Source organism: Macaca fascicularis, chromosome 18 (assembly GCF_037993035.2).
Source record: "Macaca fascicularis isolate 582-1 chromosome 18, T2T-MFA8v1.1".
NCBI lineage: Eukaryota > Metazoa > Chordata > Mammalia > Primates > Cercopithecidae > Macaca > Macaca fascicularis.
In genome coordinates, this window is record NC_088392.1 from 17,090,892 (window position 1) to 17,113,342 (window position 22,451).

Genomic DNA, 22,451 nt, shown 5'->3' on the forward strand with positions numbered 1-22,451 from the left:
GTAGCAATTGAAACAGGAAAAGGTATAGAATTGAGTGAAGGAAGGCTTTTAATTCACTTTATTGCCAACTACAAAGAAATTAGAGTCTTTGTAAGTGTCTTCATTTCTACTCACAGAACAGACACACACACACATGCGCACACACACACACACACACACACACAAGCTACCCCAAGACCCTGGAAACAACTGGCAAAATCCAAAATACAGGACAGAAATATGGGAGGAAAACAAAGTGCCACGCCTTCCCATCCTAGAGATCCTAGATGTTTATTAATGCGCTCTAATCTCACAGAATCTGCTTTTCAAGCTCCTCAAATTATGCCAAGCATGAAGGAGGAAACCTCCACCTATCCTCCACCCTGATCTCTACCAAGATGGAGTGGAGACCTGGGCCCACTCTATTGGATAAGAGTGAATGGCTGTTTGGCTTTAAAAGATCTTTAATAAGAGACCGGTTTGGGCTTATTACTGCATTGCTGTGTCCTCACTTGATCCCTCTGCTGAGTCCTGCACATGAGTCTGGAACTAAACCACTCACAAACTGGTATTCCGTGTTCCATGGACAGAAAGACAAGTTACTCTGTGATGTGCAGGAAAATCCATTCCAGTTTGCCCAAACGTTTCACACACCCACAGTCTAATGATTTTCTGGTACCTGGTACATGGTAGAGTTTACAATTTGAGATTGAAACAGGTAAAAAATGTGGAAGAAAACATTTCTGGCCTTAGCTTTGTATCTGCTAGGGCATGTTCTTGTTAGTTAACACCTGTGTACGTTGAGGAAAAGCACCTACTTTTAAACCACAAAAGTTCATGTGTAAACACTAAATATATTAAGTATATGAGTGTGTGTGTGTAAACCCTATATATATATATTTATATTATATTGTATTATGTTGTAAGTGATGTGTGTGTGTATATATATATATTTATATATCAATGAACATTGTTACTATTTGTTTCCACCTTTCTTAACTCACTATAAAGACCTTATATAAGAACTTTATACTTTTTAGTCATGAAATGATTCATTTAATGTCAATAGTTGAATAGAAGTTTTTGTTTTAGAGACAGGGTCTTGCTCTGTCACCCAGGCTGGGGCGCAGTGGCATCATCATAGCTCATTGCTGCCTCAAACTCCTGGGTTCAAGCAATTCTCACACCTCGGCCTTCCAAGTAGCTGGGGCTACAAGTATACACCACCATATCTAGCTATTTTTAAAAATTTTTTGTACAGACAGGGTCTTGCTATGTTGCCCAGGCTGGTCTCCAATTCCTGAGCTCAAGCAATCCTCCCACCTCAGCCTCCCAAAGTGCTGTCGTTACAGGCGTGAGCCACTGAACCTGGCCTAAGTAGGGACTTAAAACTTTCTTCAAATTGCAGATCTGTTAAGCATAGCTTGCTTCACAAATTCATCTTTTTAAATGATACTTTTTCAAGCGAATTTTGCTCAGCTAAACCTCAAACTTCAGTGTCTGGTACTGAAACAAGCTAGTTATGAAACAAGAAGGTCAGTAGAAAGAAACGAAGCTATTCTCATTTTAGTCTTTGACTTTTGTCCCTATCCATGCCTTCTGCAATCCAAAAATTGCTCTTGACTTCTCATAAAGAAAAATTGAAAACAAGGAGCACATGAAATGAAATGAATCCATGAAAAATGTATTTTTCATCCATTTCAGAAGAAATAGAAGAAAAAAAAAAAAGTAAAGGCCTCTAACTATAGCCTGAAACACCACCTCAACTTAAGACCTCAGTTTAAACATTGCTGGGCACTAGAAAATTGTTAGGACATTTTCCCTGCCTGTCCTTCCAAAGTCCGTGATCTAGAAATACATTTGAAAATCAGGCTACAATGTAGGAACAGTGATGGTGGAAGTATTTGTAAAGTGCTTTGCGGAGGTGGAAGAGTTACAGAAGGCTTGGAATGGAAATGATGCTGAAACTCCATCTGGCAGAGGAAGGAGACAGACTAGCGAGGTCCACTGGGTAGAGGGTGGGGCTCCAAGGGAGGGACTGATACCTGCGTGTCCTGCCTGCCCCTCTAACTTGAGTCTCTCTCGGGACCACCGTAATGACTCGCGTTACCTCTGACCAGCGTCTTTGCTCCTCTAGGGAACATCCTTAGACTACAGGGCTCATACCTACTAAATGCCTCTTATGATTATCTCTTTACTGATGTTCTCCTCAGCATTACCTATGGCAACAAGACCAAGTTCAGAAAGGAAAACATAATCTGATTAGTTCTCCAAGAACAAAGAAGACAATCTGTTTTCATTTTGTAACAAACCCGAACCCAGCCTTTATTCATTCAACATAATTATTGAATACATATTCCCCTGGAGTGAAATTTATTTCTTCCTAATTCTATCCTCTATCAATCTCTAAACCACATTTCAGACAAATGGTAGACTTTATAACTCCTTAAAAAAATCTTCCAGCATAGATTTATTTAAACTCTGTCAAGAAATCAATGCGATTTTATTTATTAATGTAAGTAAACTACTATGCTTATAAATTAGCATTAAAAACCCTGCCAAAGAGTTTGGATGAAAATCTTCCAGATACAACTATGATTAAATACAAGATGTCCTGCTGTTACCATTTCTGTTCCAACAGCCACAGATTTTAGGATCCTTTCCCTTCCCATGAGCAGCCCACATTCTAGTTTGTCTATATTGAGGGCAAAAATATTAGCAGAGATGTCAAGGTTGTAAGTCATTGTAGAAGACAGTTGTAAGATGGAGATATTCTAAAGCTCAGCCGTACATGGTTTGGGATTTTTTGGAGAACCTATGATTGTGAACCATTCTCTCAAGTACTAAAAGTGCCTCATATTACTAAAAATTTTTTTGAAACCTCAAACCTCTCAAAAATGTTGCTCAAGTTACCAAATATCATTGATAAAAATAAAAATATAATTGACAAGGAGTGTCCAATACATAGCAGACCTCTTAGGAAATTATCATCATGGTTGTATTGTGATCGACCTGGGAGTTGGCATGTAACTTGTCACCTGGGTTGTGAATCATTTGCTTAATAAAAAAGTAAAACTAGCTTATAAATATCAATTCATTCATTCACATATATTTAATCAGTAGGTCTGTGACACCAGAGATAGAAAGCCCAGACACAGGTAGTAGATATAGTTGGTGTGTGAGCTATCTTTTATAAGCTTAGGGGTCTATTCAGCAGTCGGTAGGCATTTCTTCTTTCATAAGGTAAGGAATAAAGCTGAACTTTCTCTATTAAATTTGTTGGCCAATGTTTTAGATGCTGCCGTCATTTGTCATTCTAATCCCCAAGATTAGTCTACAACAACCATATGGAGAACAGAGATTGACTGTGGTTACCCTGGAAAGGGGTATGTGTCTTCCAGAATCCCAGATGCTAGAGGTAAAGCTGTTGTTTTGACAGCAGGTGAATGCTCAGGGCATGCAGCACCTCAGGCACTAGGGGCTGTCCATCCATCCTAGGGAATCTGAGCATACTCAGAAGCCTAGAATAACCCAGTATAAGTAAGAACGCCACTCACCTCCTCTCACTGCAGTCTGCAGCCTTCACAGCTGGGCTTCAGTTCCTCCTGCTTCCTACCTCCTAAGACTTCTCACTCCTCCCAGCACACCTCTACCAAGGTTCAGGGAAAATTCCCCAGACTTCCCTTTGGCTCAACTCCCAAGGGAGAGGTTGATGACAGCAGCAGCAGTGGTGACAGCACTGAATGAAAAGTCCCTCCTTTATCCCAGACTGCACAAAGAGGAAAAATCATAGAGGGAACATCAGGAAGGGTCTCCACGGGGCTTTCCTGTCCAGCTCAGAAAGGCACTTGGCATCCCCCAACTCTGCGGGAAGCACAGAGGAGTGCCCCAGGGTATCGTGTTGCTCATCCTTCCATTGACCAACAAACCAGAGAAGCAAACATTCTAAAGACTTTCCTTTCACATTCCCATTCCAAATGTGTGTGCCTGGACGTAGGGCAAGTTGTAGCCTGGGAGTCAGGAATCAGAGCCAGCAGGTTAGAACCAGGGAAGGACGCAGGAGGGAGCCAGAGCCAGGAGAAGAGACTTTGAACAATCCAATCCTCCACCCAGGACCAAGGTTAGATGCCTAGGTTTTATCTATTTCCATGACAGTCATGGACTAGGGTTAAAATGGTCTCCCTGAACGATGAAGTAACTCAAGTCACAGATCTCATGATAAGCTTGCAACATATAGTGGTTTTTACCAATATCAAGTGGCAATATACAGCTCTGGAGAAACACTGACAGCCCACAGCAGAGACCAGATATTCTGAGCCAGACTCAAGATATACCTTCCAGAAAGTGTGCCCTTAGATGCAGAATACATGAGGTTGGGTGTCAGAGCTAAGGCTTAGAGGCACACAAACCTGGGTTCCAATTCTAGCTCCCCATCTTGGACCCACGTGACCTTCAAGAGGCTCTTCAACCTGTCTGTATCTTGCTTCACTTGTTTGAAAAATTGGGAAATTTTTCATAACGTCATAGTTAAGAGGATTATAGGTAACATGTAGAGTACTTAGTACATAGTAAGCACTTGATAAATGTAGCTATTAATATAATAATAGGTTGAGACAGGAAAATCCAGGATGTATGAGTACTCCACCTATCCATATATTGCCTATTACTCAAGGCCACCCGAAGTTCCACCATTTCCATCATCTTCCAAATTATTATGAGACTATATTGAGTTCTTCATTTCTTAATAATATTATTTCATTGTATGATTTTACTAAATATTTCCACTGCTGTATAATTTTAGGTTGTCACTCATAAGTCACTACTTACGTCACTTATAAGTCACTAAATACAAAATATTTTCCTAAGCACAGAAACCAAGCCATGCTGTTTTAAAATCTACGTTGTGTTGAACATACTACAAGAAACCTGGTAAGCACTTGATAAGTAGGTGCTTAAATAATTGCATTACAGGTACTATTTTGGTTGGTCATGATGATAAATATATGTTGTAAACAGCTTAACAGTTCCTGCATTACCTTTCAGAAAAATACCTTTCATTTTTTTGCACTGCTCCATCATCTGTATGGAGAATACAAATCTTACCTATCATTAAAATATTGCCACTTTAACTTTGATATTGAATACAGTCATGGCCCTCTGAGTATGGAGACATAAATATGAATCACTATACTCTCATATATTCACTAGTAAAACCATTTCAAATCTGTGGGGGAAGATGAGGTTTGGCAACACAGATGTCATTCTCACCCGCCTCATCCTATTCCCGATGTAATGTTATTAGAAATGACATAAAATTTGTAGTAAGGGAAACCTCCATCACTGTTGATAAGGGAATAATGTCATTACCAGAAAGTTCATGGAAAGATAACCAGAGTTCACTTGCAAATCACCATTACAATGAGCAATGACCTTGAGGGAACAGGCGATAGAAGCCCCGCCCTCCACACCTGAACTTGAAAACAGAAGGGTGGACGTGTGGGGAAGATGGTGCAGGCAGCAAGACCAACCAAGAATAGCTTCATATGGAATCTCTTTTGCTTATAAAGTGATGGGATTTGAGGGCAGAGTGACAATGGATCCTAGAAATTCAGATGGATATAAGGGCAAAAAGCCCCTGAAGAGGGATTTCCTGAGATGATAAGACATGTCTTTATAGTGAGTAGTTGGCTGACAAAAGTGGCCTTGAAAACCAGATGTGCAAAGAAATTCATCATTGGCAAGGTTTTGGAAGAATGAATTCCCAAAGTGGCTTGTTATAAATTAGTGAATAAAGCAGGGTTGTTACAGTCAAAAGTGAACTGGATGCCTGGCTACAGAAGACTCTGCACCTAGATCAAGTGTTTGGAAAACAACCAACACCACAAGAAAAAAGGAAAATAAAACAAAAACAATCAAAACAGTGAAGTGACTACACAGAAACAAATTCTCCCTACTAGGCTTGCCCATCACCCTGAATCTCTTCTTCTGTCCTGACATTTACAACAGTGAATTAGTAAAGTTTAAGTACTGATGACATTTACAAAGGGATCAAAAAAAAAAAATCAAAGTATGTGAGAGACCAGAAAAAAAAAATTGAAGAATGTAACAGGAAGAAATGAAGGAACACTTAAACAGCAGGATAGATATATCATGTTTATGGAATGGAACACTCAATATTATAAACATGTCAATTCTGCCAAATTTTCCATCACTTTTTTTTGCTATTCCAATCAAAATTTAGCAGTTTTTTTGGTGTATATGTGTTTGTAAATTGCCAGGTTGATTCTAAAATTTATATCAAAAGAAAGAAGGCCAAGAATAATGAAGACAATCTTGAAGTTTAAAAATGAAATTGGAGTCTTACATTAGCAGATGCCAACTATAAGGCTACAGTAATTAAGACTATGATATTGGTGCAAAGATAGGCAAATAGAGCAGCAGAATAGAAGAGGGAGGCCAAAAACAGACCAGCCAATTTCATGTTGCTTTCAAACAAAGTCACCATCAAGCAAAGGAAGAGGGACAAAGGGTCTTTTCAGTAAATGGTCTGGATCAACTGGATATCCATACTTTTTTCAAAAAATGAAGTTTAATCCATATTTTACAGGGGTCACAAAAATAAATTTCAGACGTCTTATAGATCTAAAGGAAAATGATTTAACAATAAGACTTTAGAAGATAACAAAGGGGAATATCTTCGTCAACTTGGTTTAGACAAAAATGTTAATGGATCACAAAAAGCATTAACTATAAAGAAAAAGAACAATAAACTGACTTCATTAAAATTAAGAACCTCTGGTGATCAAAAAAAACTCCTTTAAGAGAAGAAAAAGACATGCCACAGAGTGGTAGAAAATACTTGTAGAGCTCCCAGATAGCTTCTAGATGGTGGAGGTTCCAGGAGGTTGGCATGCCCAGGGAGGACATGGAAGCTCCATGACCCTTCCAATAAATAAATAAATAAATAAATAAATCAAATATTTGCAATAAATATTTCTGAAAAAGATCTACTATCCGGAATGTATCAAGCACTTCCACAAATCAATAATAAAAGTAAAAATAGCCCAGTAGAAAATGTCAAACAGGAACTTCACAAAAAATTTGAACAGGAACTTCACAAATGAGAAAATCCAAATGTCGAAAAGCTTATGAAAAAATTCTCAACATCATTAGTCACCAGAGAAATGCAAATTAAGACCACAGTAAAGTACCACTGCACACCCATTAAAGTGAGCATTTTTAGTAAGACTGGTAATACAAGTGTTGCTGAGGATGTAGAGGAACTGGAACTCTCATATACTGCTGATAGAAGTATAAATTACAAGAACTACTTTGGACTACTCTTGAGAAGTATCTTGTAGAGTCAACCTTAGGTCTCTGTTATAATCCAGCTATTTCAGTTCTCAATAGAAATGCGTACCAAATTAGCTGCATATTCTGCTTATTTCATGGTTTGCACCCTGTATACTGAGTGTCAAATTTCAGAAATGGGAAGAACCTAGTCTCCTTAAAATTCAGTATGTGCAAGCAAAATCTTGACTTTCTTTTTTTTAATTATACTTTAAGTTCTGAGATACATGTGGAGAATGTGTAGGTTTGTTACATAGGTATACACGTGCCATGGTGGTTTGCCGCACCCATCAACCTGTCATCTAGGTTTTAAGCCCCACATGCATTAGGTATCTCTCCTAAAGTTATGCTTCCCCTTACCCCCCACCCCCAACAGGCGCCAGTGTGTGGTGTTCCCCTCCCTGTACCCATGTGCTCTCATTGTTCACCTCCTACTTATAAGTGAAAACATGGCGGTGTTTGGTTTTCTGTTCCTGTGTTAGATTGCTGAGAATGATGGTTTACAGCTTCATCCACGTCCTTGCAAAGGACATGAACTCATTACTTTTTATGGCTGCATAGTATTCCATGATGTATATGTGCCACATTTTCTTTATCCAGTCTATTATTGATGGGCATTTGGGTTGGTTCCAAATCTTTGCTATTGTAAATAGTGCTGCAATAAACATACGTGTGCAAGCATCTTTATAGTAGAACGATTTACAATACTTTGGGCGTATACTCAGTAACGGGATTTCTGGGTCAAATGGTATTTCTGGTTCTAGATCCTTGAGGAATCACCACACTGTCTTCCACAATGGTTGAACTAATTTACACTCCCACCTATAGTGTAAAAGCGTTCCTATTTCTCCACATCCTCTCCAGCATCAGTTGTTTCCTGACTTTTTAATGATTGCCATTCTAACTGGTATGAGATGGTATCTCACTGTGGTTTTGATTTGCATTTCTCTAATGACCAGTGGTAATGAGCATTTTTTCATGTTTGTTGGCCGCATACAAAAATGTCTTCTTTTGAGAAGTGTCCGTTCATATCCTTTGCTCACTTTTTGATGGGGTTGTTATTGTCTTATAAATTTGTTTAAGTTCCTTGTAGATTCTAGATATCAGACCTTTGTAAAGACTTCCAAGACTATTGACATGACTGTGAGTCTAGAAAATTGATTAAGAAACCTCAGTGGTGTCTTTGTTCCAGATCCTATATATTTTCTTCATGAAGACAGTGTACATGGAAAGCCTAGAAGGTGGATATGAAGAATCAAGGAAGTAAGTAACCCTCAAATATTATTCCTAAATATTGTCTCCTGCATTTCAATTTTAAAAATTAAGCAAATAATAAATATACATTAATAAGGAATTATTTATATAAATCCTGCTGTATCCCATAAATGAATACAGTACAGCACTTAATAATTATTTTGTGGAGAATGCTTATTGAGAGAGATATGCTAAGAATATGTTAAATACAAAAAGAAATTTAACATGGTATATGTAATATGATCCTTTCTAAAATACAAATTTAGATATATGTGAATATACACATAGGAAAATTCTGGAAGAATATTTGCATAATTTTAACAAAGTTTAGAGTTGAGGGAAGAATTATTAACAAGCTATTTCTTCGTGGTTTTCTGTATTTTTACATGTTTATGCCACTGTATAAATTTTTATAAATAGACCTCTTTATATTTTCAATGAAATTAAGAGTGTAGAACCTATTCCACTAATTATTATTGGTATTTTTTCCCAGTATTTTCAGAACATAGCTTTTCACTTTAGAAATATTAAAACTGAGGTGCAAAAAGCTTCAGTCTGGGAAAGTAAGTAGCCATCAGTAAAAAAATATTATATCTAAAACTGGTCAACAGATAGTAGATGTAGAGTAGATGTATATTCTTGATCATCTAAGAATGAAAAATGAAGCCAGCAAAATAGCAATTTGGCCTAATAACACAGCGTAATTATAGAGCAAAAACAGATCCTGAAGTTTGAGGACAAGAGTTTGAGGAGAAGCAGAATTAGCATTGTCTCAGAGAATCTCCTCAAAGGTACTTATTAACTACAAAGTTGGGGGAAGTAACTTGGCATTGGAGAAATCAGCAATCATCAAACTAACCAAGTGATCTTGGTAAACATCACCCACAATGAGACACACCAACATTATAAATACCTTGATGCTGTGCACTGAGGACACAATATTATGTCCTGCGTTTTTGCCAAAAATGCATACCCTCATTTATAATTGGATAAGTCAATACTAATGGACAATCTACAAAGTGCCTAATCAGTACTCTTCAGACCTGTCAGGGTGACAAAACACAAAGACCAAGGAACTGTCAGAAAATGGAGGAGACTCAGAAGAAATAGTAACTAAATGTAACCGGAAGTTCTGGGTAAGATCCCAGAACCAGAAAGGTGGCATTAGTTAGAGGGTAGGGGGCACAAATGGGTACAATTCAAATAAGGTGTTTAGTTTCATTAATACAGTTGTACCAATAGTACTTTTTACTCTAGATATTTGTACTATGGTTATGTAAGATGTTAATGTTTTGGTTAATGGGCTGAAAGATATAAGACCACACTTCGTACCATGTTTGCTTTTTTATACGACAAAGATTCTTCAAATTAAAACAGGCTTTTAAAAATGATGTGATCAGAACATGAAAAAATAAAGCAAATAAAATTTCAAACATCTTTGAGCCCCTACTGTAAGCCAGATACTGTTCTAGATGAGGTCATGAGTGAGGCGGCCAAATTTCCCACTCTGCGATGTATACTCCTTTTATAGATCTGGCACACAATGAATACATAAAGGGGGAAATGGAGCACTTACATTCATACTGAAAGAAAATTTAATGAGTAGAAATTTGTAATAATAGATATTTATAATGCCTAAGTGAAATAGCCCAAAAACTATTTTACCAGGAGGATCCAACATAAGATTTATAAATTAAATACCATATACCCACCACATCCTCCTCTCCCTCCTACAACCAAGTCTGCTATCTAGTGTTTGGATGGTAAACTGCCATCCATAGTTCCCTAGAATCTGTACAAAATCTTTCCATGGGTTTTGACCTGCCAGTTAGCATGTATGAATTAAATATGTTCATTTCCTTAATCAGAAATGTCAAGTGTTCTCTACAGCTTTCAAGTAACATTCAAATTTATTGATGCGGGATTCAAATGAGTGCACAATCTGGTCTCTGTCTATCAAGTGTAAAGAAATAAGAACTCTGGGCCGGGCGCAGTGGCTCATGCCTGTAATCCCAGCACTTTGGGAGGCCGAGGTGGGCAGATCATCTGAGGTCAGGAGTTCGAGACTAGCCTGGCCAATATGGTGAAACCTCACCTCTACTAAAAATGCAAAAAAATTAGCCGCATGTGGTGGTGGGTTTCAGTAATCCCAGCTACTTGGGAGGCTGAGGCAGGAGAATCACTTGAACCTAGGAGGCGGAGGTCGCAGTGAGCCGAGATCGTGCCATTGCACTACAGCCTGGGCAACAAGAGTGAAACTCCATCAAAAAAAAAAAAAAAGAAAGAGAAAGAAAGAGGGAGAGAGAGAGAGAGAGAAAAGAAAAGAAAAGAAAAGAAAAGAAAAGAAAAGGAAAGAAAGAAGGAAGGAAGGAAGGAAGGAAGGAAGGAAGGAAGGAAGGAAGGAAGGAAGGAAGGAAGGAAGGAAGGAAGGAAGGAAAGGAAAGAAAGAAAGAGGGAGAAAGAAGGAACTCTGGAATTTCTTCACCATTATATTTTAACTTCGTATGTGATCCTGGAGAAATCTTTCAAATTTGTTGGGTTTTAGATGATTTATGTCTAAACAAAGATACTTAGACCAAATGATCTCAAAGAACTGTCATGGCCGTAAGTATGATAAACCTATATCTCTCTGAGCCCTTTTACCCCTTCCCTAAGATCCTCCATTTGGGGTCCGATGCCCTCATCACCCTCTCCCCTGTCCTAATGATGTCCTGCTACGTTTGACCTCCTAATCCTACTCATGTATCAAAACCAGCTAAAGTCCTAACCCCTCTACAAAGCCTTTCCTGATTAAAACTTTTTTCATCTAAATTCCTATACTTACCTTGACTATATCATCTAAACCCAAAAGTAGGAAACATGAATTTGCAAAGAACTCTGACTTGTAAATATTACATAAACTTTTAAAGGGCTAAGAAAGAACAACGTTTGGTTATACAGTTAACCAATTACTTTAACTTCATTAAAAAATACTATGATACATCAAAGTTAGAAAAATCAGTGTGTGGCTCCTGATGCCCCTTCAGGAAAATGATACAACCTGGTGGTTATGTACCTAGGTTTTGGACTCAAAAGATCTGTAGTAGTTGTATTTTTCAAAGATATTTACAACAAAAGTTCCTATCCATGGTTTTCTAGAATTCTGCCACTTGCCCTTAAGAGTTAGAGTCTAATTAACCTCCCCTTGAATCTGAGCAGGTTTGGGATTTATTTATAACCCATAGAATATTGTAGAACTAGAGCTGCTGCATGATTTCATATATATATGAAATACCTATATATGAAATATATAATATGTTTTATCTATTATATATAACTTATATTAAATAATATATAAAATATCCCTAGCCAGAACAACTAATCAAGCCCTTCACAAAAAAAAAAAAAAAAAAAATAGAGATAATGAAATGACTGCTGCTCTCTTAAACCACTCAGGTTTGAGGTAGTTTGATATGCAGTAATAGTAACTGAAACGAAACTTAAGTTTAGATTCTGGTTCTTCCACTTACTGTGTGTCCTCAGGTAAATTGCTTAATCTCTCTGAGCCTGCATTGCCTAAACTTGAAAATGTGGTTGATTGTATCACCTACCCTGTTGCTGCTGTTGCGGAACAAATGACAAATAACTATAAAACACTTAACACAAGCCAAGCACAGAGTAAGACCTCAATAAATATCAACTATTATTATTAATAATTGGTATTTTTTATGATTCTCTGATGTAGCCCTTAGGATATTTGAGAACCCATGTTTTCCTTGCTTTATTTGGACAAAAGCTTAGGTGACAACTGTAAGTTACCCAGCTATGATCTCCTACTGAGCAACAGGCACATGTCTTTGGCAATTGCTGTTACTTCTTCACTGTACCTTTTCTTTTATTTTAAACACAAATAAAATTGTATTTGTATATCAAAGGCTCTACAAAATTGTGACACAATGTTAACAGAGTTGATGTCAAAACACAAATAGGTTTGAAGTTATAGATGATAAATCACTTTGTTTCATTCAGCCTTCCCTTGATTACGTTAGAGAGCATCCCTGGTATGCTCCCAGTTGAATCTTAAGTATGATGCATCTCACTACATCTTTTCTACCCTGCTGCTGGGGAACTTATTTCAAAGGCATCGACCTCTGCAGCCACCTGCACAAAAGGGCCAGAACAGTTGTAATTTCTTTGAGGAAGGCTGTCCCTGAAGCTAAGGTGTAGCTGTTGTTCTCATCAGCCCAAGCCACCGCCAATGGTGTTCTTGCCTGTCCTCTCTCCTGGGGCGCTTTCCCCTGGAGCTGTCTACATAATGAGGAAATAAAAATCTTCAAAGGGAGCTAACCCACTTGGCTTGGTATAGCTAAGCAAACAGGTTTTGGGGTACATTACAGGCTCCCCACCTTCTCAGAGACTGTTTAAACCTTATCCCATTCCTGATTTTCTTGTAGGCTGTCCTCCCAAGATCTACCCCAGAAAACTCCAATTCCAACTTCATCTTATAATAAAATACAGATATAATAATGTTAAATGGGACTTGTCTTATTTCCGAGTTTGTCTGCTGGTCCAAGGCAGATATTAGCAGATAATAAACACGCATCTTGCTGTAAACAGGGCTACCAGGGCATCCACTCAAGATAAGCCAAGACGCCATGGGCCTGGTCTGATGACCCTGACCCCAAGGCTCACATCCAAGGTACTGGAGAGGATGCTGAGGATTTTCCCCTGGAGGTTAGAGAATGGGGGTTTCTTTGGAGGAAAAAGGGAAACGGATACTGCCTCTCTCCACATGAAGGAGAGGGGGATAAATTCCCCACACCTTATACCATACGCGGGGGAGCTGGATTTAAGAGAAAGAAAAACACACATACAGAGGGAGGTACTGTTTGGGTGAGGGAGAAAGAACAAGATGGAGGAAGGTGAACAAGGAGGCGCAATCCATGTTGCTTCTGGGTTTTTCCTCACCAACATTTCCGCGCGCAGGAAAATGCAGCCCGCCCCGGGAAGATGCAGATCAACTGAGCATGCGCCAGGTGATGTCAATCCGAAGAGATCGAAACTTACCTGGCCACGCCTATGGAGACGCCCCTATCACGCCCTTATCCCGCCCACTGCCCTCCCCCTTCCGGTACCAATGCATAAAAGTCCGCCGCCGGCAGGAGCCGGCATGACTTCTTCGGCCCCTGCATTTGTGAACTGGAGAACATAACCGGAGAGCGCCCGCGCGACTTCCCTGGCCCCCCACACCTGAGGACCAGAGAACTTCGCCGGAGAGTGTATCTATATTTGCAATAAAAGACTGCCACTTTCTTATGTACGTCGGCCTCATGTTTAATTATTTAGCTCTCCTAAATTAAATGAAACAAAACAGTTGGTGCAGAAACCCGACCCAGGAAGAGACCCTTCCTCAACATCCCCTAGGGGTCTAACGAACCTCCTCCACAGCGAACCGGCTCCCAACCCAACCAGCCACGAACACCGAACAAGTGTTCCAGCCTCCCACTGGTGCCGCTCTGAGAATTTCTTCTTCGGTGAGTACTCCCCTTTGTTAACCATCTCCGTCCGTTTCCGTGTCCTTGGCCTGGAGTCCTACGTATGCCCAAGGACGTAGCCACCCTGTGGCGCAGTGAGGCCTTCAACCCGGAGACGTCCGTCTTGAAGTTCCTCAATTCTCCGTTAGTGGCTCCAGGAGCCCCCGGTCTCTAGCAGCGGCAAAGGACGCTTTGCCACTGCGTGAGGTCGGTTTCCATTTCTGGTGGTTAAACAATGGGAACCTCACAATCCAAAATCCCTAGGAACACCCCCTTAAGGTGTCTCCTCCAAAACTTGGAAGCCTTACATTTAGCTCAAGATTTAAAACGAAAGAGGCTAATTTTCCTCTCCACTGTGGCATGGCCGCAATATAAATTAGACAACCACTCTCAATGGCCACCAGACGGCACACTTGACTATAACATTCTATTAGATCTCTCTAATTTCTGCCAAAGGCTTGGAAAGTGGTCAGAGATTAATCTATGTCCAAGGCTTTTAGGACTTGCGCTCTCACCCAGACCTGTGCGCCCAGTGTTCAATGGCCCAGGTCTTGTTAGTTAAAATCCAGCCCTCGGCCCCCACACCACAAGCAGAGGAAGATTCTACTTCCATCTCAGATGGGGCCGATGGCAGGCGACCCCCCCCCTCCCTAGGGACTTCCTACTGACGCTCCTCCTTCAGCCACTCCTCTCACTCCTCCCTATGGAGCTCCCACCGCCCCGCCCGACACTCCTCCCTCAGCCACTCCTCTTACCTCTCCCATTTCCGTCCACACTCACTCCAAGACCGCGGTAATGGCCCCCATTAGTCAGCCCTCTACCAGTCAGCATGCCCTAACCTCCTCTACCAGTCAGCCTGTCTTAACCTACCTTACTGGTCAGTCTGTTCCAACCTCCCCTGCTAGTTTGTTGCCCCCCCACCCCCCCGAGAAGTTGCCGGAGCCGAAGGCGTGGTTAGAGTCCACGTCCCCTTTTCCTTGGCTGATCTTTCCAAAACTGAAGAACGACTTGGCAACTTCTCAGCCAACCCCACCTAATATTCCAAAGAGTTTCGATACCTAGGCCAGGCATATAACCTTACCTGGCATGACTTACATGTCATTCTTACTTCCACTCTTAACCCAGAGGAAAGAGAGTGCATTCTCGCAGCCGCTAGGCAACATGCAGATCAATGGCATTTAACCGACACCACCGTCCCGTCAGGAGAGATGGCTGTCCCGTCCATAGAACCAGATTGGGACTACCAACCACAGCAGCCCGGCCGCCATAGGAGAGACATTATGGTTCAATGTCTCTTGGCCGGTATGCAGGCAGCCTCTAACAAAGTGGTCAATTTTGATAAACTAAAGGAAATCATCCAGCACCCAGATGAGAACCCGGCTTCCTTCCTAAATCGCCTTACAGACGCACTAGCCCAATTTACTCGGCTAGACCCCACCTCCCCAGCCGGAGCAGCTGTCCTAGCCTCCTATTTTATCTCCCAGTCAGCCTCAGATATTCGAAAAAGCTAAAAAAGGTTGAAGATAGGCCTCAGACTCCCATACAGGAAAATTGGCCTTCAAAGTTTTTAACTCCAGAGAGGAAGCAGCTGAGGCCGCAGAGCTAGACAAGGAGAAAAGAAGGGCTGTGCTTCAGGCGCAAGCTTCAGTGGCTACCGTCCAACCTGTGTTGCTCACTTTGCCGGCAGGGAAAACCAAAGATAAGTCTCTTAAGGGCTCCTGCTATAAATGCGGAAACCCAGGACACTAGGCAAACCAGTGTCCCCAGGCCAAGCTGGCCACTCTGTCTCATCCACGCTTTAAGTGTGGCACAACTGGGCATTCGGCAAAAAGGTGTCCAAATCCTCACCTGCCTACCACGCCGTGCCCAACCTGCCAACAGGAAGGACATTGGAAGTCTGATTGCGCCGCCAGCAGGGCAGGCATTGCGCCTCAACGTGGTGCCTCTCCTCAAAGGCCAGAAGGCTCCTTCCAGCTCCTACAGCTGGACGACGGCTGACGGTGCCCACACTTGGAGACCCCTGTCACCCTCGCCGAGCCTAGGGTAACTCTTCAGGTAGCGGGTAAGCCAATTTCTTTTCTCATCAATACGGAGGCTGCCTATTCTGTTTTGTCAACCTATGGAGGTCCTAGCCAGCCATCCACTATCTCAGTAGTTAGGGTAGACAGTAAACCGTCTAACCCTCGCCAGACCCCAATGTTAAATTACTGCCTGGACTATGCATACTTTGCCCACTCTTTCCTCATCATGCCCTCTTGTCCCACCCCCTCTTGGGATGAGACATCTTAACCTAACTCAAAACATCTATTCCCCTTCCCTTTCTCCAGGTGACCAGGTTCTACTCAAGGATCAACACCCTCCTCAAATTTTCCCGCTTCCTCACCATTCTTCATCTTAACTTAACTGACTTTTCCCTCATAAACCCCATAGACACCCTCCTTCCTGACCCATCCCCCAACCAGTGGGTTTCCCAACTTTTTACTCTCATAGAAGACCTAGCTTGGCAAGGTGCCCTTTGTGATTTCCTAATTCCCACACTAATCCTCTGCCTTATGTTACGTCTTGCTCCCATTTTAATAAAATTTTTCCAAGCCAAGGTCCAAGAGATCACCCGAGTCACCTTCAACCAAATGCTCCTGCATCCCTACACCCAACTGCCAACCTCAGACCCTAACTACACCCCCTAACAGCAGGAAGCAGACAGACAGACAACGACAACCCAAATTCTTATAATCAATAAGAGGTTGGACTGTTTGGGTGAGGGAGAAAGGACAAGATGGAGGAAGGTGAACAAGGAGGCGCAATCCATGTTGCTTCTGGGTTCTTCCTCACCAACATTTCCGCGCGCGGGAAAATGCAGCCCGCCCTGGGAAGATGCAGATCAACTGAGCATGCGCCAGGTGATGTCAATCCGAAGAGATCGAAACTTACCTGGCTACGCCAATGGAGATGCCCCTATCACGCCCTTATCCCGCCCACTGCCCTCCCCCTTCCGGTACCAATGCAAAAAAGTCCGCAGCCGGCAGGAGCCGGCATGACTTCTTCGGCCCCCGCATTTGTGGACCGGAGAACATCACCCGAGAGCGCGCCAGCGCGACTTCCCTGGCCCCCCACACCTGAGGACCAGAGAACTTCGCCCGAGAGTGTATGCATATTTGCAATAAAAGACTGCCACTTTCTTATGTACTTTGGCCTCATGTTTAATTATTTAGCTCTCCTAAATTAAATTAAACAAAACAGGTACTTGCCACTGGGAGAAACTGACATCTCTCAGGCAACTGGATGTTTGCTGGGATGCGGAAACCTTGAGCCTTGTGAAATAAGGAGATCAGGGCTGGGCACGGTGGCTCACACCTGTAATCCCAGCACTTTAGAAGGGCAGGGTGGGCAGATCGCTTGAGGTCAGGAGTTCAAGACCAGCCTGGCCAACATAGTGAAACCCCATCTCTACTAAAAATACACAAATTAGCCGGGCGTGGTGGTCGGTGCCTATAATCCCAGCTATTCAGGAGGCTGAGGCACAAGAATCCCTTGAACCCAGGAGGCAAAGATTGCAGTGACCCTAGATCATGCCACTGCACTCCAGCCTGGGTGACAGCAAGACTCCATCTCAAAAAAAAAAGAAAAAAGAGACAGAGAAAAGAAAGAGATAAGCACTAAGTCAATGATGACCTCCCAGCACAAAGGCTAGAGGAGTACTATCAGACACAAAAGCTGAAACAGAGAGGATGCATCTGTATGGTGGATGAGAAAGTTTGTAAAAGTCAAAGGTTCTAGGAAAAAGCTTAGCCACAGGGAGGAGCTGATTTCTGCAGTGAGCAGTGCAGTGCTCCAACTAAAGTAGTGTTGTTCATCTCAAAGACTTAGTTATGGGACTGAAAGAGAAGCTATAGAGAATCAAAATTAGAAGTCAGGTCTCTAAACTGCAAATTTAACCCCACCCACAAATGTACTGACTGTTACTATAGCAACAGCACAGAGGACAGGACATTGACTCTGAAACCGGGACTTCCTAGGCTCAAATCTAACTTCCTAGGCAACTAACACTGTGATCCAGGCAAACCAATGACATTGTCCAAGTCTCTGTCTTCTCATCTTGGACTGAAAATAGCAATAATACATGCCACATAGAGTTATGGGACCAAATTAGTGATATATGTAAAATGGTGCCTGGCATGAAGTTATAATACTGCAATAAATGTTAGCTCTTGTTTCTGTTGTCATCATGGACTTCCACAAGGACAGATTACATCTTTTATTCATCCTGTGTTATTGCCTCATCCACAAGGAGGAGCTCAATATACATTGATTGACAAAAGGATTATAACTTTAATGTAAAAGCTGAATAAAAATTCAATGAATAATTGGCAAAACTGGTTACCTTATTTAACATTAGGAAACTTTGTTTTAGAGATGTCAGAAGATTCTTGATCATCCCTAACAATTCTTTTTTTTTTTTTTTTTTTTTTTTGAGACAGAGTCTTGCTGTGTAACCCAGGCTGGAATGCAGTGGTGGGATCTCAGCTCACTGCAACCTCTGCCTCCCGGGTTCAAGCGATTCTCCTGCCTCAGCCTCCTGAATAGCTGGGATTACAGGCACGCGCCACCACACCCAACTAATTTTTGTATTTTTAGTAGAGACAGGGTTTCACCATGTTGGACAGGCTGGTCTCAATCTCCTGACCTCATGATCTGCCTTCCTCGGCCTCCCAAAGTGCTGAGATTACAGGCATGAGCCACAATGCTTGACCAATCATCCCTAACAATTTTACAAGATTTAAATCGTATCCTAACAAATCAGCAACCACTAAATGATAAGCTCTCTGTTATCAACACTTTGAATTCAGTTAGACAGTCTGGGCTTCCCCTTTCTAAACTGTAGCTTAGATCTTCTGGGAACCCAGCTCAACACAAGTTGTATTTTAAACCATCTGATATATGTAGTATGCAGACTCTTTCATTTCCTTTCTAAGAAGAGCACGTGTATGTAGAAATAAAACATTTTTTTCTATACTGCAGCCTGAAGCCACCTTAACTTGCTTATAGAACAATCTTATTAGAATTGTCAGTGGAGCTCTGTCATGGGCCAAGTTCAGTGCACTAACCCCACCCAGCTTATCTCATTCAGGCCACTGCTCTTCACTTTGCAATTCTAGAACACAGTAGGCAGGCACTAAAAGCATCAAAAGAGTTAAAGAATGAATTCTGTCATTCATTCAACTGATATTTATCGAAGATCTACCATGCTCCTGGAATTGTTGTTGCTGAGACAACACAAAAATATAAAACCCCTGCCCTCATGAAACTTACATTCTAGTGGGGAGAGATTGCCGGTAAACAAGATAAATAAATAAAGTATATGTCAGGAGAGAAGTAAATGCTGATGAGAAAAGTAAAACAGCAAAGAGGGATTGAGAGTCTGTACTGAGGTTGCAATTTAGATAGAAGCTCAAGCTCAGAGCCTGATATCTCTAAGTGGGAATTAGGAGCATGGCCAGGGTCCCAGATGGACCCCTGGGATTATGCAGGAATTCAGGTGGCATGGGAACACAGGAAGAAGTGCTGAGGGAGCCTAATGGAGATTATTTGCATGAGGAAACAAGAAACATCCTGGACAGAATTTAAGCTCAAGTGAAGAGTCAGAGTCAGGATGTCCATGACCAAAGGACAGTGGTTCAGTTTGGGAGATGAGGGGTGATTAGGTAAGCAGCCCTCTCTCTGCTCAGGTCAAGCTCCTCCCCAGACCACAGTCTGAATCTCAGGAAGAAAAGGCACCATGAACAGTTCAAAGAACTTCTGCACCATCTGAACAAGACTGGGAGGTCAAGTCAGCCCCAGTTGGAATGACAGAATGGGGATACAGCCAACAGATGGTGAGAGTCTTCCCACCCTAGCTTCTACAACGAGCCCAGAAATACCTGACAACATCAAATTCTCAAGCCTTATGGGCAGGAGCAGCAGCTCCAGGAACTCAGGGACACCTGGCCAGAAGCAGTTCTAGACATGGCAACATCAGGAGGGTCGGACCTTCATAGACCTGTCAGCTAAGTCGTAGGCTCCACCATTGTTCTGTGAGCTCAGGACATGGAAGCAGATTTTTCACTGAGTAAAGCATGAGGAGTTCGGGAAGAGGGGTCAATCTCAGAGAGGGTTTGGGGGAACCAAGAGAAGGAGGAGTGGGATTCAGAAGAACACAGTTATCAGTGGGATTTAATCCAGACCATTAGTTTGTTGTTGTCTGGAAGACACAGGCTATAAAGGTGATAAAAAGATTTAATTAACAAAAAGCAGAATTTACAAAAACAAATATCTGGCTCAGATATATAACCTGGAGTCTCTAAATACTGCATGTTCTCTTATAAATGGCAACTAAACAATGGGTCCACGTGAATGTAAAGATGGAAATAATAGACACTGGGGACTCCAGAAAGGGGGGAGGGTAAGAGGGCAATGATGGAAAAATTACCTATCAGGTACAATGTTCACTATATGGGTCATGGGTACACTGGAGCCCAATCCCCAACAATTGACAATATACTCTTTTAACCCCTGGATCTAAAATAAATGTTTAAAAGAGAAAAAACCTGGAAACCCTGCCAAATCCCAGTCTGGTAAATTCCCAACCAACAGTTTTTTGTTTTGTTTTGTTTTGTTTTTTGGTTTTTTTTTTGAGATGGAGTCTCGCTCTGTCACCCAGGCTGGAGTGCAGTGGCCGGATCTCGGCTCACTGCAAGCTCCGCCTCCCGGGTTCCTGCCATTCTCCTGCCTCAGCCTCCTGAGTAGCTGGGACTACAGGCACCCGCCACCACGCCCGGCTAATTTTTTGTATTTTTAGTAGAGACGGGGTTTCACCGTGTTAGCCAGGATGGTCTTGATCTCTGGACCTCGTGATCTGCCCACCTCAGCCTCCCAAAGTGCTGGGATTACAGGCGTGAGCTACCGTGCCCAGCCCCCCAACAGCCTTATTACCTCTTAACAAAGAGACTTTTCAACAGTGATGGTCAAAGATGCTTGGAGACTGTGCTGGGAAATTCTTGGCATGGTCATGTCATGGTTATTGTAGATGACTATGACTCATGTTCAAATTACTGGACAATTCCATCACCCAGTTAAGCACCTAATGGTGCCTGTCACTGTGACATCCAAATTGTCAGAGACGCTACATACACATAACCAAAATAAACCACCAATTCCCTGTCTTAGGAAGACAGCCCTCACTCTTTGAAATTGGGTCCACTAAAAGGACCCTGCCTATAACAGTCTTCTCATGACACCAATTACCCAATTGTCATTACTACCCTAAAGCTGTCTGCTTGGCCTTATGAAGACAAGGACTGAGGCTTTGTGTTATTCACTGTGTATCTCTGTGACTTAACATGGTATCTGGGCCATAATTGGTGCTCAATAAATGTTTGTTGAAGAAATTAATCTGCTGGGTAGGGTGGTGCACACCTGTAATCCCAGCTACTTGGGAGAATGAAGCAGGGGGATAGCTTAAGTCCAGTAGTTTAAGACCAGCCTTGACAAAATGGTGAGATCTTGTCTCAAAAAATAAATGAAATTGAATAAAGGTGTCAATGAATTTTTAAAATGAAAATCTTTTAAGGTCATTTACTCTTGTCAGTAAATCTATTGTTGGCTAGAGGTGTATGTTCCTTTTTGGGTCCTGTCGAGGCCAAGCTGGGTACCTCATTTGATCTCTGCTTTTTCTGTTGACACAAAGAAGGAACAAGTGCCATCAGTGGATAGGATAAAAGGGGACGCTTCCTCTACAAAACTAAGGTACCGGCCGGGCGCGGTGGCTCAAGCCTGTAATCCCAGCACTTTGGGAGGCCGAGATGGGCGGATCACGAAGTCAGGAGATCGAGACCATTCTGGCTAACACGGTGAAACCCCGTCTCTACTAAGAAATACAAAAAATAGCCGGGCGAGGTGGCAGCGCCTGTAGTCCCAGCTACTCGGGAGGCTGAGGCCGGAGAATGGCGTGAACCCGGGAGGCGGAGCTTGCAGTGAGCTGAGATCCGGCCACTGCACTCCAGCCTGGGCTACAGAACGAGACTCCGTCTCAAAAAAAAAAAAAAACTAAGGTACCATAGGAAGAAGACAGAGTGCAAGAGAGTGTGATCTGTAAAACTACATCAGTTTTCTGCACAAAATGTTTCAAAACATGGAAGAATATAATAGAAATGGAAAAAATTTAGAAAATCACTCATGTATAGATGCCACTGGCCTGAGTTTATGACAAAATGAAGTGGAGAACTGAGAAAATAAAGACTCCTAAATATCCTCACTTGTGTTATTGAGTTAAAGGGAAGTTGGAAAAGATTCAGAATAGCCAAGATAATATTGAAGAAG

At 41.9% G+C, this 22,451-nt stretch overlaps 2 long non-coding RNA genes across 2 annotated transcripts in view; both read left to right on the forward strand.

Annotated features, from left to right (window-relative positions):
- Positions 1-8,596, forward strand: part of LOC135968212 (uncharacterized) — a 202,200-nt gene extending 193,604 nt beyond the window's left edge. Inside the window, exon 3 of the long non-coding RNA XR_012427054.1 lies at positions 8,522-8,596. This is a non-coding gene — a long non-coding RNA (uncharacterized lncRNA). The remainder of the gene's footprint in view (positions 1-8,521) is intronic.
- A 5,136-nt stretch (positions 8,597-13,732) lies between these two features.
- Positions 13,733-22,451, forward strand: part of LOC123569996 (uncharacterized) — a 30,976-nt gene continuing 22,257 nt past the window's right edge. Inside the window, exon 1 of the long non-coding RNA XR_010582807.1 lies at positions 13,733-14,096. This is a non-coding gene — a long non-coding RNA (uncharacterized lncRNA). The remainder of the gene's footprint in view (positions 14,097-22,451) is intronic.